General features: G+C 33.8%; 1 non-coding gene across 1 annotated transcript; it reads left to right on the top strand.

The window, feature by feature from the left end:
* The first annotated feature begins 15,318 nt into the window (after positions 1-15,318).
* On the top strand, positions 15,319-15,392 carry Trnaa-cgc (transfer RNA alanine (anticodon CGC)). The gene has a single exon. It is a non-coding gene; the product is annotated as a tRNA-Ala (tRNA).
* The last annotated feature ends 5,319 nt before the right edge of the window (positions 15,393-20,711 follow it).

Raw genomic sequence — 20,711 nt, 5'->3', positions numbered from 1 at the left:
TGAAATCTTACCATTTATCATAAATTTGAGTTTTTAGTTTGCCGTTAATATCTATTTTTAATAAGATATATGTGTGAATTAGAATCGGACGACTCAGTGATGTTTTACTTCGACTTTGCAAGGATATATCGAATCGAAAATTCAATTAAAAATATTATTTGTTAATAGATAAAACGTCGTTGATATACATGTGCAGCATACTACTACACCACTTACACGTAACGGTGGACGGTTTGCACGAAACGCTGAACGGTCTACACGGAACGATGCACGAAACGCTTCGCACGAAATACCGACAACTTTGTAGGCGTTGCTTCCACGCTTTGTGAACGACCTGTACGAAACGGTAGGTGTGGCCTGCATGCTTTGATATTGTCTGTATTATTTGGTTCATATAGTTTCAATATAATGGCAGTATTCTATATATTAAAAAGGGTTGAGAAAGAAATGATAATGATTCATTTTAAAATGAATGCTCATATACGACGAAGTAAATTCCATGTTTATTTATTAGATCAATGACTTATGAACACGTTGGAATGAAAACAAATGAATGTCTTTTTTATTTCGGAAATAGAAGAAAAATATGCAAAAATCGCCATGGAATATTGATTAATTAAATTTTATTGATTCATTGCTCTATTAAATTCATTGAAACTAAATATGGAATGGTCGCGTCTGTTTCGCAATTTTCGTACAGTCATTCTTAGTGTCGTTAAATACATTTGCAATTTGTTTATTCCAGGCATCTTCCTAAAGACAGATGTTAAAAACTATACATTCTATATACATGTGTACCTGTATGAAGACAGATCCATTGATTTTAAAAAAAAATTCTCGTCAGGAGAGATTGAAACAATTTTGGGCGGGGAGAGTGTTGTGAATGGTCTGCATGAAACGATCGACATGACCTTGATTTTTCGGCATTAATTGTTTCATCCTGGGATTAGTTTAAACAGAAAATAGTCTGGTGCATCAAAATTGGTACCGTATAAGTTTTACATTATGACCACTGGGTCGAGGCCTCTGCTGGTGGACTGTTAGTCCTCGAGGGTCTCTACAGCCCAGTAGCTAAGTACTTCGTTACTAGCTTGAAAATACGAATGTATATTTAATTGCTGTTATAGAATTTAGAAATTCATTTCAAAATTAAGGATTATCTCCCTCATGCATAGCTCTTATCCTTGGACGCATTTGGCACCACTTTTTTGGCACACTGTTTTTGGCTATATTTAGCTCTAAAACTTCATAGTTATTTCGGATTTCAAAGATTTCGGTTGAGCATCACTGAAGAGACATTATTTGTCGAAATGCGCATCTGGTGCATCAAAATTGGTACCGTATAAGTTTTACATTATGAACACGTTGGAATAAAAGAATATGAATATTTTTCAATTTCGGAAATAAAGGAAAAAGATGCATAAATTATATCATCATGGAATATTGATTATTCAACTTGATTCATTCATTACTCTATTAAATTCATTGATAAAGTCTCTATTTTGGTCAATTTTGTATATCACAAGCCTTTTCTCAAAAAAGAAATGTTGAATAAACCTATACATTTTTACATACGTGTATGATAACAGAAAAAATGATTTTGAAAACTTATCGGCAGGTAAGACTGGGACATATTCTAGGAGGGGGGGGGGGGGGTGCATCTAGACATCGTATTAGCCAATCGATAAGAACCTGTCATATTGGATAAAAAAGGAAACTAGAAAACAAAAAGAAACAATCAAATATGATTGAAATATATTGCGGAATAAATCAAACATATAAATGAAGGGATAAAACAAATAATAACTAACTACAGTAATGATCAACAGATATGAGAGCGGATCTAACATCCGATTTTAATTTAATTATATTATTGCATTTGCCTCAAATTTAAACCCATAGAAAACTGCATTCATTATCAGAGACAAAAGTAATAAACAACTTTTTGTCATATTTCAATTGCCTTCAAATATCCAGATTAGCTTACCTCTATTGTGGTTAAGAAAACAAAAACACCTTGGAATTTCCAAAAAATATACAAGTCATACACAGGTCGGTCTTGCATTATGCAGACAGTTCTGATAAAGAATTTTGATGAAAACATTCTTACTTAAAGTAGGGGTCTAGTAGCGTGACGTCATATCCGGATTGAACTCCGGTACTGGTTCACGTACTATTATTATCAAACGTATTTTTACATTTACCTGGATGTTTTTTTTATTTTAAATTAGTAAAATGAATACAATAACACTCAATCACTTATATTTGAGTAGACTATGGCTCCAATCTTCTTTCCATTTTTTGTCATCTAATTCGCACATAAAACCAGAGGTATATATTTATTTAATTGATATACAGGGGTATTAGATGTTAAAATTATCTGTAAATTTTTAAAAAAAAATTCATGATATGCAATAATGCAATTGTGGAATTAAATAAAACAATTCTGCACTTGTTATATATTTGTTATCTTCTATTATGTGAAAATCATGCGCATCTTCAAAATGGCTATTTTGGCCAAAAATGTAAATATAAATTGAGATGCTGTGAAAATATTATGCTTTATATTTAACAAGCATTCATATATGAACATAATATGTGAGTTTGAATGAAAAATCACAAGTCAAATTTTTAAAATTTTCATATTAGTGGTGTTGCAGTGCCGTATTTTTTACTGCTGAGGGCCTGTGTTGAGTTCAGTTTTGTACCACCATTATTAAAAAACTTGAAACTATGTTACAATTTCACTTTTAATTATTTAGTTAGACATATTTATTTCTCATTTGAGGAAAAGAATTGCAGCATCATACCTCAAACAAAATTTTATGGACATATTTTAGGACTTCTTCAATGAATTCTGATAATGCCGTTTGACAAATGGGAATACACGTAATAAAAATACCATAATTTACTCATTATACTGACAACCCCCCATTTTTTTGTTTTTATCATACCCTCAAATGAACAATCTAAGTATTTAAACCAAAAAAAATTGAGAAATCACAAGTAGGTCCAGGACTAGGGACCTACCTTAAAAAGAGAAACTTGATCATACAATTGTAACAAGACAAATAAATTAATCATATATCCCCCTCAAAAAAATACAACAACACAGAACTACCAACTGCAGATATATAAATGTCTCTGCTCTTGCTAGAAACTACCAAGGGCGATAAAATTGTATCGGATTTTGCTCGGTCTGCTGGTTTTATAATTAAGTATGGTTCCACGTAAAAATCAGGCAAAATCGCATTTTCGTGATAAGTCCATGTTCACGAAATGAACCCAAACTTAGCATACTAGCTCACCGTAATATGTTTAGCAAATATACAAAGTTGTTTTGATTTATTTCGCCTTGTTCCAAAATTATGGACAGATAATTATGAACATGGAGAATTCACGCTTAGTGCAAATCTATACAAAACACTACTTGTAATCCCTTTGAAATCTAAAAACAGCAAAGCGGGTATGAAAATATATCATTATATAACATTAAACAAATAAAAAAGGCATGCTCTAAAATAATTTTTTTTTTTTAAAGTTTCAATATAACATTTTAAAACCGCTCTGAATGTTTCGATTTTAATGCAATTTCGGTTATCGTTCTTGAATTTAACCTTGATGATCGCTAGGGGCGCTGCGTTGTCAACACACTAAGTGCGCGGAATATGGCGGATCCAAAACTGAATGTCGTGTAGGACAATATTCCGACAGAGTGTGATCTACCCTCAAGCCTCATCTAAAGGAAACGAATATATATATATAGCTTCGGAGAGTGTCAGAAATACATTGATGCATATTGCGTCACAGAAGATAGACCCTGAGTGGAGCAGCCCACAACGAAGACCGAGCAACATATCTTGTATGACATGTCACCAAGTCGGCGCATTCCGGTAATTTCAAATGGTGTGATTTACATATTTAATAAGTCAAAATTCGCAATATTTATTATTACTAGCATAAAAATCATAACGAATGTTGTATTATACAATGTAGCATTGTATGAGACGACTGTGTACAGATGACACCCCCTCCCTTGTTTCAAAAATTCATACTTTCAACAGTTCCGCTATATGTTTTAGGCCTAGGCTAATCGACGGCATGTTTCATTTGTAATGGTCTGCAATAATAGCAGACATCTACGTATCCTCCACACAAACGCCTCCTGTCTCAGATAGAAATGTAGATTATATGCCTAACTGAGGATCAGTAGGAGTAGGTATCATCTCAAAAGAGTGTGGTTTTATGTACTACATGTAGATTTCAGTCGAATTTGCATATAAAAATTTAAGACATGATATGACTTTGTGAGATGCAATGTTTAGTATATAATGTAATCCTTTTCTTCACATATCATACATAGCTAAGTGGTTAGGTATCTGGATTAGCATGCTGGTGGTACCGGGTTCAAATCTAAGAAAGAATAAGATTTTTTCCTTCAATTTATTTTATATACACAGACATCATTTTTTTTTCCTTCAAGGTATTCTATAATTATAAATACACACAATTTTTAAAATATTATTTCATATGCGCAAAATCCTTTCTTTTAGTGGTCACCATTCAGCTCTTGACAAATCAGAATTTCATATTTTAAAAACATATACATACTATTAGACTTATCAAAGAAAATATTTAGGGTCTGTAGTTTTTTAAAGAATTCCATTTTATTGTCAAACAATTCATAATGTTAATTATAAATCTTCATACCAATCAATAAGTTGAGTCTCCTTGACATTTTTATTAGATATCTATTATATTACTATTTAAAGTCTGCCTCAATTTGATATGGTCATGGGGACTGGTCAATGCATGAGTTCTTGAATTTATATTTCTAATAATAATATATAAATATAACAAAGATCAAGTCATTTAGCTAATGTATATTTCTTTAAAGTTTTCATACCAGCATCATGCAGTGTCATTACCATCACTACATGCATTGGAAACCTCTGTGGTAAATACATAACTGTAAATACATGTAGCAGATATGTACCAATGAATCTACAGTGTAAATGCTTTATAAACCTCAAACTTGGTAGAGCAGTATTATATAATAATCCTGATATACAAGCACTATATGACCCCTTCTGATAATGAGGTCAAAGTCAACCAACCCCCAACCCACCATTATAGGAAAATATTGGTCACTCAGAAACCAGACTCAAAACCTGATACAGCTGTTGCCCCGACTAGTACCTGAACCTACTTGTCACTGATTTAGAATATTTGGAACACCTTCTCAATGCCATATACAAGTTTCTTTAAGCATTTCTTGTTTTCAAAAGTTTTATATGCTGTTTTAGTATTTTATTCTTTCTAACTACATGTATAATTTAAATATCAATGTGTACTATGATTACTAGGCTCTGAGGTGTGTACTTTAATTGAAAGTTTTATGATATAAAATGTTCAAACATTTTCAAAAACTAGAGAAATATATATTATATATTGAGGAGAGAAAAATAAGTAAATTCTTGTGTCCTGAAAATTAATGTCTATCTTATTGTATTGTAGGTCTCTGCAAAACCCAAGGATATACTTAAAGTGGTAGCAGGAAGAAAATCAATCAAACCAAGTGAAAGTACAAGACACTATTACAAAAGGAAAGCAAAGGAGTCCATAAATTCAATGTTGAACATCAAGACAGTCTAAAATATTGAATCCAAACAAAATATCAAAACTTTATGAAGAAATAAATGACAAATTGTCAATTAAACATGAAAGCATTCTTATGTATGGTGTTTATTCAAATTATTTCAACTGAAATTCCTAATGTACCTAAATTCGAAAGGGAAACAACTTATGAAAAACTTAAACACCAATGGGTTGAATTGTGTAATGAAGTTGTGTTGACATGCAAAAATGCATGTATAATGTGATGCATCATAGAATAGCTCAAATGGTCTATTTTATGCAATTTTTGGGCTCTTCACTCACCCCTTTCTGGATGGAGAAGGTAAATACACGAGTCACAACCCCTCCATTCCCACCCTTATATTTTTTTCTGGATCTGCCTCCGTTTTGTAAATATGTTCGTAACAAATATATTTCTGTGCTCATTTGTTCCTTTATCATGTTTATGCCTTGTTTGGGGTTACACTTTTAAAAAAGTATGATTTTGAAATAAAATTTTTAAGCTTCAAAGAACTCTTTCATGTACATTTTTCAGTATACAGTTTATAAAGGATCTGAACTTACAAGTTGCAACTGTTAAAAAATCTTATAGATAATGAAATATATTGCTGAAATAATTAAGAATTCATTTTCAATTCACTTTACAGACACTAATATCTACATGGATGATGTAAAACAGTTGTTTTGTCATCTGAAAGCAACCTGTAATCATACTTGGTAAAAAATAGTGCCATAGACATTATAAATGAGTCAACTTACATTTTTTAAACTACATTAGTGAATTTTAAAACAATCCCATTTCTACATTACATGTATTTTCATAAAATTGTATGAAGTCAATATAAACTGTCCAAATTTTACAATATTAATGACACAAATGTCTGCAGTTTCTGTTCTCATTTTTATTTTTTCCTGAACAAACATATATATTATACGACTGTAAAAACGTACATTTCACTAAATGTTTTGTTCCACTCTTACAAAGGATTCATAAGGAAATCATGTGCTAAAAAGTTTATTTTAAAATTTGAGCCCTCTCATGTTTCTAGAATTGTTAGCCAAAGTTTTAAATGTCCAGATGCTTTGTAATAAAAGTTTTGAATTTCATATTACACAGAGAAAAAATGAATTCAAAATGATTTTTCAAATAAAAGATACTTTCAATGAATTATTTAGGGTAAAATACAAAAGTTGATAAATTATATCTTAATGTTTTATCATAGGATTCCCTTGAACGTTTTTTCTAAAGATATACGTTTTAAAAGAGCATAGGCATTCATTCTCTTTATACTTGGGACTATAATGCCAATCTCTTGTCATTCGAGTAACCTACACCGTACGTCGTTGACCAGCCTCACAAGAGTTGTTGATAGGTGAATTTCAAAATGAAAAACAATTTCCAACCAAGCATTTTTTTCTTTAATCTGTTAATTACCCACACACTCACAACTATCCAGCCAAAAATACTTGCAAGTTAAACTCGAAATTCAGTGCAAAATATCCTATAAAGACCGGTCTAATAAGTTTGTTTACAATAACCTGAGGAAATCTGAAAGAAATGGGTTAATAATAAACGGACTTTCGATCCCGACCCAAAATGCTATGCATCGTTTCTTGCATTTACATTTATAGACATATCAATATGGTATGTAAACACATAAAGAAGATCATTTTAGATATTTATAAATATGATAATTACTAGAACATGACAGAAAAGTATACTTGTTGAATAATTTGTAAGTAGAAGAAAACTTAAAAAACATGAAAATATATTATTTTCCCGCCATTTTTCACAATCTTCATATATTTTGTTCCGAGTACAGTAAAAACTTTCAAAAAAAATATTGAGTAAAAATTATTCAATAGCATGTACTTTATCCGTCTAGTTATAAAACTCTTTTGAAAGTGTTTGCTGTTTCGAGAAAAATGGTCTTAAAGTTGGAATGTTTTTCCGTTAGAAAATCCTTTCGTTAACTGCAGCAACGGTTACCATGGTAACACATAACAAATACTCACTGTGACAACAGAAATTCGTAAACAGTAGCCTTCTTCTTCATTTTATATAAGCCATTTGAAAATGGATGATCTTTTCATTTAACAAAACCTTTAAGAATATATAGCATTTTTATGAGTCAATTTTGGTCAAAACATGGGTATTCTATTTTTAGTAACACAGCTCTGTGAAGGTGCGTCATATGAAAAAAATATTATCACCGAATGATTTCCTATAAACAATGTTACTATATATATAAGTATCGGCTCGATCCCTGACGGTCGACTTATCACCCTCTGCCTGATTTTTACATGTAACCATACTTAACTGTTTTCCTTCGATTATTTGCAGATTTTCATTGTTGAAAGCCCGTCTCCGAGACATTTTAAAATGATTGGTCAAATTCCCAACAATGTTTACCTGTCCTACATTCCATGCCAAAATGACTTGCACGATCTGTACATTTCTAAGGGCGTAGTTTGAACGATCTGTACGTTTCTATGGCCGTGCCTTGATCATGCACGGAAGTATTCTTGCACGAAACGATTTGTACGAAACGCTGAACGGTCTGCACGAAACGCTGAACGGTATGCACGGATAGCTGAACGATTTGCACGGAATGAAACGAAACGCTCTAGTGGTGTTGTAGCATGCTTCAGGGTCTGTATGTAAATGTCGCATCGAAGGCTACAGCAAGATGTTTTTCCCATGTAAACGTTTTTGATAAATAGACAAAACAGGTCAGCTACATATATGCCAAAGGAGCACAATTGGTGTCCATGGTAATTCCAAAAATCATAATTTTGTTTTGAATGATCACAAAGGGATAAGCTTTGACCTCATTTCACTGCGGTAGCGGATTATATTGGCTCATTTTATCTAATTCTACTTATGAAGAACAACCTGACTGCGTTGGTTCAGGTTAGCGTCGCTGTGGCCCAAGGCCTTCATGTTTCTTTCTCTTCGCGGGTGTAACATCTTTTCTCGTTCTAGGTACCTGATCCCACTTTTGGAATATCAAGGACTCGTATTTCCCCTTCTCTTGATTTTGTATGCTCTATTAGACCTGTTGAAAGGGGATGCTTGATCGTCCTAGGTACCTGATCCCACATCTGGTATTTACGGGGGTCCGTGTTTCTCATACTCTAAATTTTGTTTTTGTTATGAGATTGGACACTGTTTATTATCTATACTTTAAGAAGACCAAAGTGAGTGTTACGTACCTATTGAAACAGAATGAGATTTATATCCATTCTCTTCAAATCCTTGATATGTTCCACCATCACTCTCTGAAAGATCGTATATCCATAGACATCCAAAGTTGTCAAGATGATACTTGCTTTGATTTTGTCCATCGAAATCAATATCAACGCCGTTTTTTTGCCACGATAAGTCCTGGAAACTGCTTTGGAGTTTTATCTTGTTTTCAATTTGGTACACCCCTGAAACAACGTGATCATAACAATATAAATACATCTGCCCACCTATGTATTACGGTGAAGTGAGATTTTTTACATCTAAAAAGAATACAAAATTCAGAGTATAGCAAACATGAACCCCTCGACATACCAAATGTGGGATCAGGTTCGTAAGATTAAGCATATCCTGTCAACCGGTCACATCTAGTGAGAGCCCTATATCTTGATGAGGTATCACCAGCTATTGGTGAACGGCTACAAATTTAGATATATCCAGAATATCTGCCCGACTGTGATGAATGGTTTGTATCTAAGCATAAGATTTGAAATTCTGCATTTCGGACTCTTACAGCACATTTTACAAACAGATGCATTCAACAGTCTATTGGAAGTCCCATGGGTATGATTTATGTTCCTTTGTTAGCTTATTTGTTTTTATATTCCTATGAAGCAGAATTTATTCAAGAAAACTTCTACGTGAAAAAAAAATCTTATATATATTGACGAGGTTTTATTTATTAACAACAATAATTTATTTCATATGTCGATTCGACATTCCTCAGTGAACTCGAACTGAAAGGCACCATATAGTCATACAAGTCTACTTCATACTTAGATAACTATTGAAAGTAGACAAACTAACAACTAAACTCTATCACGAAGGGGGTGATTACAATTATGTCAGTAACCTGCCTTCATTTTAAAAACTAACCATACGCAGAACAAGCTCTTTCATATCGAATAAGTTGAGATATATCTATGTAGCAATATTCCATTATGACATGCATATGGTGTTTATATATCTCAACTGATTGGCTATGCTAGAGCTTGTTCTGGGTGCATTCAGTTTTCAAAGCGAGGCAGGCTAATTACAGCCAAGGTGATAGCAGGGGTTTCAACAATCTGAAGTCAGTATTTCGCAAATCCTTTGATACATGTAGTTAAAACGATATAGTTTGCCAATACGAACCAGCATTGGGATAAAATGTTGTCTGGCGTGTTTCATACCGATTGTTACGCCGTTTTGGTACACTGATTTTGACCAAGGATAACTTCGTTTGCCTGATCAAGATATAGGGCTCAAGACGGGCGTGACCGGATGACAAGGTATACTTAGTACTCCTGGGCACCTGCTCCTACCAGGGGTCCCTGTTTGCCTAACTCTTTATTTTGTTTTGGTTATAGTTGTTTTAAGATTGGTCCCTATTCGTTATTTTTGCCTCTCATGTAATGCTGTTTAGGTTAAAGACTAGAGACAAGATGTGTATTTGATATCAATAGAGAATTTATTTTGAATGGCTATGAAATTTTACATAAATTATATAAGATGTTGGTAATTTTGAACCAATACAATATTCCAACTGATTTTCAGATTGAATGTCATATTATTGTTATGCCCTTCTTCAAATAAGAGGGGTATATTGCTGTCGTTCGGCCAGTATGTCAGTAAAGGCTCAATATCTCGAGAACTAGACATTCGATTTTTCATATTTGGTTTGGTTATGAGTATTTAAGGACCCTTATTTATTCGTTCTTAAATTGCAGGTAAAAAAGGTCAAAGATCATTCCACTCTGGATATAGCAATGCACTGTCTATTCAATATTTGAATAACCCTTTCATAAAACCTAGGCTGAGAAGTATTAAACCTAGGATATTGACAAACAAATTGATGGTGCAAGGGTTTCAAACGTCTCGTTTAAAGTCAGCATTTCGCAATTTCTATGGTCGTTATTAAGATATATTTCGTCAATACAACCTATCATTGGGTCAAATGCTGTCTGACGTGTTTCATGGCGATTGATAGGCCGTTCTTGGGACGCTGAACTTTACTACGGATAACTCCGTTTACCTGATCAAGATATAAGTCTCACAGCGGGTGTGATCGGTCGACAGGGGATGCTTAGTCCTCCTAGGCATCTGATCCCACTTCTGGTGTATCCAGGAATCCGTGTTTTTCCAACTCTCTTTTTTGTATTACATATATTTAGCTCTAAAACTTCATAGTTATTTCGGATTTCAAACATTTCGGTTGAGCATCACTGAAGAGACATTATTTGTCGAAATGCGCATCTGGTGCATCAAAATTGGTACCGTATAAGTTTTACATATAAGAGTTATGATATTGATCACTGCTCGTTATCTTCACCTGTCATGGTTATGCATATAACATATAGACATACATATATTAGATATATGCTCACTGCTCATTATCTTCACCTTTCATGCAAAACAGTGAAAAAGAATTTCATTATCTACTATGTAAATTAATATAACTGTGTACAATGAAAAATAAGATAGACAAGCCTTGCAGTTCATTGCATGGTCGCCTCAGAAATACAAAAGAATGTCATTCACATTGTATTACTTAATATTACATGTATTATATATTGAAAATTATGTACTGCTTGTAACATTTCACACATGAAATAATTTACGCTTGTCTGTTAGTGAGCTAGGATAGATAATGTTGATTGCATTCATTGTGAAATCATATTATTCGTAGTTAATTTACACATTATAACATAATCTGAATAGGACATCCTTTTGAATGTTTATGTATGATATAAATTGTATTTTCAGATTGGTATATTTATTGTTAAAGACAAAATTTTGCTCTAAAAATGTGTTGTATAACTCAAAAATGTAATGTAATGTATGTTTGAACTCATTCGTGAATGCAATATGATGATATTTAGCATTAACCGCCGTGAGTCTTATATTTTGTTCAGGTAAACTGAGTAATGTGCAAATGCAACATTTTCTTGAAAAACTTAGAGGTTCTATATTCCTTATATCCCAGTGCAGTTTGTGTTATACTTACTAATATAAAGTGTATCAGTCTCGTTTTGAATCCTTCTCGAAAGTTCATCCCTTTGCAATTCTACTCTTCTCGTTTTCCTCCGTTTTGCTTTAAGTCTTTTAATGTGCAATCTGATTGCTACAAGCACCAGCAATGAAACCACAAGTAATATAACTACCGGAATAATGATTTTAACAAATATTCCACTGCTTTGATTGTCCTCATATGTCTCTGTTGTACAGTTTGTTATTGTTCTGTTACACAAGTGAGTGGTCGTATTCCAAATCATCATGGTTTTTTGGGGAGGATGTAAACATACCTTCTTTCAGACTTATCTCCCTTTCACTACAAAAAAGGTGACTAGACATGTTATTACATATAAAATGAATTCAAATCCCTGTGCACCTTATTTTTGATTACTTGTATACAATGTGAAAATAACGAACAGTGATCAATCTCATAAATCCAATACACAATACAAAATAGATACTTGGGCAAACACGGACCCCTGGACACATCAGAGGTGGGATCAGGTGCCTAGGAGGAGTAAGCTTCCCCTGTTGACCGGTCATACCCGCCGTCAGCCCTATATCCAGATCAGGTAAACGGAGTTATCCGCAGTCAAAATCAATGTGCCAAGAACGGCTTAACAATCGGTATGAAACACGTCAGACAGCATTTGAGCCAATGTGAGGTTGTATTGACGAACTAGATCGTTATAACGACCATAGAATTTGCGAAATGCTGAATTCAATCGAGACTGTTGAAACTCTTGTACCATCAACTTGTTTGCCAGTAGCTTACCTCGATTTAAAAACCGACTACCGGTATACGCAGAACAAGCTCTTGCATATCGAATCAGTTGAGATATATAAACACCATATGCAGGTAATAATGGAAAATTGCTGCATAAATATGGGAAGTTGACGATGAAGAAACTGAAATCATCCCGCTTGTCATACAGTTGAGTTGTCAGTTTGCCGTTAATGCCTACTTTCAATTAAATATCTAAGTATGAAGCAGAAGTGGACGACTATGTGGTGTCCTTTATTTCGAGCTCACAGGGATATATCAAATCGACATACGAATGAAAGTTAGTATTGTTAATAGACAAATCGTCATCGATATATCTAAATGTCAAATTGAAGGCCATAGCGAGAGATTCTTTCTTCTCGTGAAGAAGATTTTGCTTCATATGAGTATAGAAACAGGTCAGCTAACATAGGAGCACAATTCGTGCCCATGGGAATTCCAACAGACTGTTGGAAGACCTGATCACCAAAGACCACGAAGATATTGTCAATGAGGAACTTGTGCGTGGAATCAGAGTGGTGTTTAACAAAGTAAGTTTTTGAATGACTGATCACTGGATATGAATATTTCTGTTTTCCGTTTTTGTTGAAGAAGCAACTGTCTATGATGTCAAAAAGTCTAGTCTTTAATTTATCGTGAGGAATTGTCATGTATAGTGTTGAAAAGGCATAGGTTTTAATGTTATTGATTTGGGGAAAATTCGGCGATTTCAAGGTTACTAAAAGTTCTTTAGAATTTTTTAGAATCCACATTTGATTAACACCACTTCTGGCATATGTAGTCGCACAGTAAGTTTGAAGTTTCTCCTTCACAGCTGTTAATATTTTCGTGAGGAGCAAAGATAGGGGCTTGGTAGAGTACTTACTGGATCCAGCAACGTATCTTTGTTTGTAAGGGTTTTTATGTAGTTTAGGAATCCAGTATAAGTACGATAACTCATATTCATTCGATCCATTGACTGGGACATTAAATGTGTCTAAAACCGAAGCATGGTTTTGAAGAAATTCATCGTTTGAAAAGGCAGTTGGAGTATAAGTATGATTACCAAAAGTGGAATTAATACCAAGTTCGTTAGAATACAGTTGTAATAATGAGCCTTACAAACAAAGACAATGTTGTTGCTAGCTTTTTCAGCTGGAACTAAAACACATTCGTCATGTAACATATTTAATTCTTTTAGCACTTCTGTTTTACTAAACACAGAAGGATATATGGTACGTACTTTTGTTTTCATGTGTGTAATGCGGGATTTTAATATCCGTCTTATGATTTTAACCCATTCTGACAATGTATCAAGTTCTTTTTTTTCATATTTAGCCCATCGTCTGGCATAATCTTCGACATAATCCTTAATAGAGATGAATTTCTGTCACCAATTAATAGACCAAAGTTCTCTGTATTTAGGACCTTTTAGAATAAGCGATTTGAGGTCCTCATGTTCAACTGTATCAACATCACTAGTAATGACATGTCCAGCTGGACTATAGTTGAAAGAAGATGAAGAACAAGAACATGTTGGTGGATTACGTATAAGATGGTCTATATTTAGGCACTTCAAAGTTTGTTTATAATTAAAAACTTTGGATGCAATAGTAGAAGTATAGCTGTAGGAAATACAGAGTGTAGACTTGAACTGAAATAAGTTGGAATACACGACTGAACCCTTTTATGATGAAGAATGTTGCTTATGTTGACGGCATATATTCCTTTGTTTGTAAAGGACAAGGTACGGTTTTAGCCAAATTCTGCCCGGCGTTTATGGAGGAAAATTATTTTGCGTTGCAGATATTTTCCTGTCAAATTCCTAAAAGAGTAACTTATAGTAACTCTCAAAAGCATATGGAAATCAACTCATCTACGCGCATGCGTAGTACATAATCAAATAAAGTAAGGGCTTTCAGGCTATTTGTGGTGTTTTCATGGTTTTTGTATTGATAAACTTGTGAAATTGAACACCTCTTCCCTCGTCGCCCGGAATAATTTTTATATGGATTAAAAATTTACTAAATAACTTACAATTCCTCTTAGTTTCAGCCCGGGCGACGATGGAAGAGGGGTTAAAATATCAGTTGAAAGATGCTAACAAATTCGCCATCGTGACGCAATTTGCGTTGATCGTGGCGGTTGAAGAGGAAACGAGAATCATTTGAGTAGTAAATATATTTTCAAATAATATATGCTCATATAGTTATTTATTTAAACACATTGACATTTATTAAAATCATCATAATAATAATAAAAATCCGGATAAATTTAAGCCTATCTTACAGACCGGATGCCATTTTTGTTGTTATGACTATAGTGTAAACAGAACGGTATATAAATAGCACCAACCGACGATTCGTGAGAATTCATGTTACATACCAGGCAAACTACATTTAAATAGTTTATATAACGATGGACGATTCTTTTAATAAATAATATATTCCTTGAAGATTCAAGCATTATTTTTTACCATTCACATTCATTTGATTAAATGGGAAACGGCATGTAACAGCAGACGACAATATCCACCTAGGTACGTACGTACATCAGTGACGTATTCAGCGCGAGTGTAACATTTTATATTTTTCAAAGACAACAATTTATGTCAGAAAGTTTACGATGGTTATTCAGAAATATAAAATTTTAAGCACACTATTTGTAAATTTACACCACCGCGGTGGCCGAGCGGTTAGAGCGTTCGCCTCGCAAGCGGAAGGCCCGGGGGTTCGAATCCCGGCCGCGACAGACTGAAGTCGTTAAAACAGGTAGTGACAGTTTCATCGCCAAAATGCTCGGCATCAAGTGTGAATGTCACGGGTCCTTGGAGATGACCTTAACACCGGATGACCGGTGTCACAATATGGCACTGGGGGTCTTCAGTGTTCTTCTATATCTGCAATGGTTACAAAACTATTTCATTGTTTGGGGAACACTAATTCACTTTCATTTTTGAAAACACAATACAAAACAAAAAAATTTTGTGTAGCTAAGATAGGGATTAATATACATTTCTTGCAAGGCACTTTTTACTAAGGAATATATGTTACTCATTAAAATTATTTTTAAATTGAGGTGCCTGAAAGATAATTTGCTCCATATGTGTTACTCGGATCGTATTAGGCCTACTATATGCATTTTAATTTACAATGATTGAAATAGATTATAGGCGCATAGATCGTTTTTTGGTTTTTAAAAAAAAAAGGGGGGGGGTTGACTTCTCGAAAACATTGACAAACACAAAAATAGGGATTTTGGTATCATTGGAGTGGGTTGATTACATGTATCCAGTGTATCACTTACAATTACATTTCATCTATCTTTCTCTACTACTATTTAAAATGCAGTCCGGGGGAGGGGGGGGGGTACACAAAGCGAATACACAACATATGAATAGATCTATATATAAATATAATATTGAGACTCGCAGTATTGAGCATTCCGTCAAAATTTTGTTTTTCTCCATTCAAGATAAATATACAATGTATGTATATACTTGCATAATGAGAAAATGCAGTTTAGATTTGAATGGTTTTCTTTTATCATGGGGCAGGGGTTGGTTAGCAAGTCTTAAGTTTTATTTCTCTTGTATAAACTATCGAATGATTTTTGTATTTAACAACTTTTAAGAGGGTTTCTTTGAGCAAAAGTGGATACAATGACACTAAATTGCGCAAACCAAGTGTTGGGGTGTACCAGCTTTGTATCGCTCAGTTGTACAGTACCGAACACATTGACGATTTTTTGTGGAGAAGCGTGATAGTGGTGAGAGAGAGAGAGAGAGAGAGAGAGAGAGAGAGAGAGAGAGAGGAGAGGAGATAGCGAGAGAAGAGAGAGAGAGAGTTTTGTTTGTTTATTTATTTTACGTCCTTTCGAGAACTTTTCTCTCAAATTGAGAAATCATCAGCTGTATGTGAAGTACCACATATAAAACCTATGATTAGCATTTAAGGCTATAGCATTGATTTTTTTTAACGTGCCAATACCTGTTGTGACACAGGACCTCCTTTTTTAAGGTCACGAAAAGCTGAAGATATCGAATAGTGATGAATTCGAATTTGCGTAATTTCTATAAAGAATACAAAATAAAGAGTAGGGCAAACACGGACCCCTGGACACAGTCGAGGTGGCATCAGGTGCCTATCTGAAAGACCCGTGATTCTCACTTTTGTCGAGCGTTTGTCGAAGAGCACATGTATGTCTACGTCTCAGGTTCGACGTGGCATGTCATGAGCGGGGTTCAAACACACTATACCTCCCGGTCACGAAGCGATGGCCATACCACTGATAATCCTAACCGTTTCATAATTATCTTCCCTTTGAAGTTGTGTTTCTAGTTTCTCAGAAACAATGCGTTTTTTCCTGAGTATACCTATGAAATGACATTTTGCTCCAACTTAATACCACGCATATAATATTGAGAATATACATATATGGAATATTGCGTATGCCAATTAAAAACAAATACCGATGAATTCTATTGTGTTCCTATTCGTGAAGAATTACATTGGTGATAACCCAAACTTCGCATAAAATTCAGTGATTTGAATTTGAGCTGCCTTTGATGTCATCATTTTTTTCCGAATGCACGCGAGACTCTAACAAATATAAAAAAAATAATCTTAAAATTCGCCACAATAAAGGAAGTTGGAGACAGAAATAAGAAATCACTGTTACCAGCATATAACTGTTTCTTTAATTAATTTGGTGTTCAAACCATTATATTTCTGCACCAGTAAAGCTTTCCGCGAATACCTGCAGTTTTTGCCCCTGTGCGGCATATCTGATGTGGTTTCAATTTCCATTTAATACCCATTCAAATCAGTACAAAAACCAATAATTTCTCATTTATTAAGAATTAATAGTTCTATGTGTGATACAGTTTTTATTTCCTACTCAAAACATCACTTGGGGAGAACTCTCGTATATTACGTCAAAATTAACGTCAAATTTGGTGACGTCGTCAGGTTAATATAAAGTTTTCCGTTGAATATATTACAGCTACTATTGTAGATAAAGAATAACAATGCTCATTTTCATAAATGGCACATTCTCAAATACCAGATTTAGTATTTTGGTGAATTTCCTTGACAGGGCAGATTTTGGCTAAAACCGTACCTTGTTCTTTGAGCTGAAGGAACTGACGGCATGATTTGGAAGGAATATCACCCATGGTCCGTGCTGGATAATAGAGCCTGTGGTAGGCAACATCCATAACTGTTTATATATTGTTTAACGTCCTTCTCGAGAATATATCACTCATATGGAGATGTCACCATTGCCGGTGTTGTAGAGTGAGCCTCCCCCATAATGAGACTTCCCCTCGGAAGCCTGGCTCTAGAGTGAGCCTTCCCCCGGATTCCTGGCTCTAGAGTGAGCCTTCCCCCCTGGGGGAAGGTTCACTCTAGAGCAGGAGAACCCCGGGGAAGTCTCACTCTAGAACCAGACATCCCCGTGGGAAGACCTACTCTTTCACTAGTTGTAGAGTCAGACTTCCCCTCATAGCAGGACTTCCCCCTCCATTTATTACTGGTAAACTACTACATGTATCACTTTATAAAGATTGTTTAGATACCAGGACCTTTTTCAGCAGGACATTAAATGATTTTGCTTAAGCTGTTCATCAAACTCAAGAGAGGAAAACGGGGGATAAAACACATTGGAATTGATAAGCCATTTTGTTTGACCCATATACCTTGAACTTTGACCCACACAATACCTATGCCGTGGTTAGTTTTAGAAGTATGAAAAATGAAATGAGGATATTTCGAATTTATGTTTCTTCTCATCTGCGTACAAATATCAGTTATACTTTTAAACGTGTACAACTTCAGCTAGAGAGGTAGGTAAGTTGGTAGATAGGGTACTTTTGAAATAAGACAATAATAGCTCAAAAAGTTCTTTGTACCAACCACATATTTTACATCAGTAATGTATTTGAATGTTTTGAATGTTTCACTCTGCAAAACTAAGTCATTCAAGGTCTTTTAAAATGCCTCTACCAACCCAATTTGTATTAAAATTCCATTATTTAACATCAACAAAGTTTCTTCTATCTAAATTCAAATAATCTGTAACAGAAATAGGGCTTTCTTTAACTCTTGATAGAGCTTTAAACACATCTTTCCAAAACACATTGTCAATATGATTTACAAATTCATTAAGTTTTTCTTTGGATAGGTGAAAAATGAAATCCACATTTCTAAGATTTAAAATACTATGCAATATATGCTGTCATATACCCTCATTATCAGCAATAAATAAATAAAATAATAATACCATATATATATAACACCCTTTTCATACACTATGTACGCTCAAAGGTGCTTTACAATGCATATATACTTTACAACAGAATGTTATAAACATAATACATAGGAAATAAATAAAACATTAAAAGCTGTACCTATCCTAATCGTACATATAAAACATGAAATCACAAGATACCATAAATATGCTAGATATGAATAAACATCAGCAAGGTACCTTTTGACCCATTTCAGCTTAATATAAGATACCAAATGTACCATATTTAGTCCCCCTTCATCATAATTACCCACAATTGTATTTCTTTTCAACTTTTCTACCTTGTATCCCCAAATAAATTTTAAAAAAATATTTTATTCAACTCTTCCAGTACTTGTTTACGTGGCTCAGGCAATGCTGAAAATAAGTGTATGGGTTTGGGAGTGCTAAAGTTTTGATAATTGTGATTTTACCTATTGAAGTTAAATCCCGTTTATTCCACAAACCTAGCAATTTTTAATGGCATTGAATTTAGATTGATAATTACATAAAGTCATGTCTTCCAGATGTTCTGTAAATACTATTTCGAAGAGCTTAAAATTGCTATTTCCCCATTTTATTTTCAGATCATTAAACAAAGTTTCCGTCGAACCTGATTTGCTCCCCAACCAAATTGCTTGTGATTTTGAAATATTTAAACGTAGTCCAGAAATCATTCTAAACATATCAATAACTCTCATAGATTCTCTAAGTGATTTCTCACTGCCATCTAACGTTAAAAAAGTCGTCCGCATACTGGCCTAATTTATTTTATTTTCCACCACAGTTACACCCTTAATATTTCGATTTTCTTTAAGTGCTTTTGCCAACAATTCTACTGTAATAATAAAGATATATGGTGCCAATGGATCTCCTTGTCTACAGCCTCGTTCAAGACTGAATAATTTATATAAGTTTCAATCGTTAATTATACAACTGGTACTAGAGGTGTATAAAGTAAGAGCCATTTTACAATAGATTCCCCAAAATTGAAGGACCTGAGTGCCTTTACAATAAAATCCCATTCCAATAAATCAAACGCTTTTTCAAAATTTAATAATGATAACAATCCTGGCTGATTTTCCTTTTTTAAATTGTCAATCAAATCATACAAAAAACTAATGTTTTCACCAATAAACCGTCCCTTTATAAAACCCTTATGAGAGTCACCTATGATACTTGTTAGTACTTCCTTTAAACGATTTGTTAAGGCACTAAAACCAATTTTGTAATCAATATTAATAATGATATTGGTCGCCAATTTATTATATAGCGTATATCTTTTTCTTCTTTGGGAATGCAAGTTATTACACCTTGGGATTAAAACTAAAAGACAAATTGCTGATTTAAAAAACGATGCAAAGTACATCATGAATTGTTGGGTCCAAATCAGTGTATTGTACAGAAAATGAACTCTAGTTCTTATGTTAAATTTTTATAACAAGTTTTGAAGGAAAAGGAGTTCATAGCACCACAACTCAAAAGAGAGAAGTGGGAAGCTTATCTCAGTGAAACTATTTCAGAAAAAATGTTGGGAATTTCATTATATGAATTCATCTTTATGCACAAAAGAAACAAAATTAATTTATTTTCAATACCGTATTCTTATGTGTTATATAAATGTAGCTACAAATTCTTTCCTTCGCAAACTTCAACTTTTAGATAATGAAACAGTCAATCATATTTTTTATGACTGGGTGTATCTATCTGCCTTCTGGAGAGATTTTGTGAAATTGTACAATGCATTTGTCAAAGGTTATAAAATCAAAAAAAGAAGTGTGT

Source organism: Ostrea edulis, chromosome 8 (genome assembly GCF_947568905.1).
Source record: "Ostrea edulis chromosome 8, xbOstEdul1.1, whole genome shotgun sequence".
In the NCBI taxonomy this organism is placed as follows: domain Eukaryota; kingdom Metazoa; phylum Mollusca; class Bivalvia; order Ostreida; family Ostreidae; genus Ostrea; species Ostrea edulis.
This window is presented reverse-complemented; position numbering and strand designations above follow the sequence as displayed.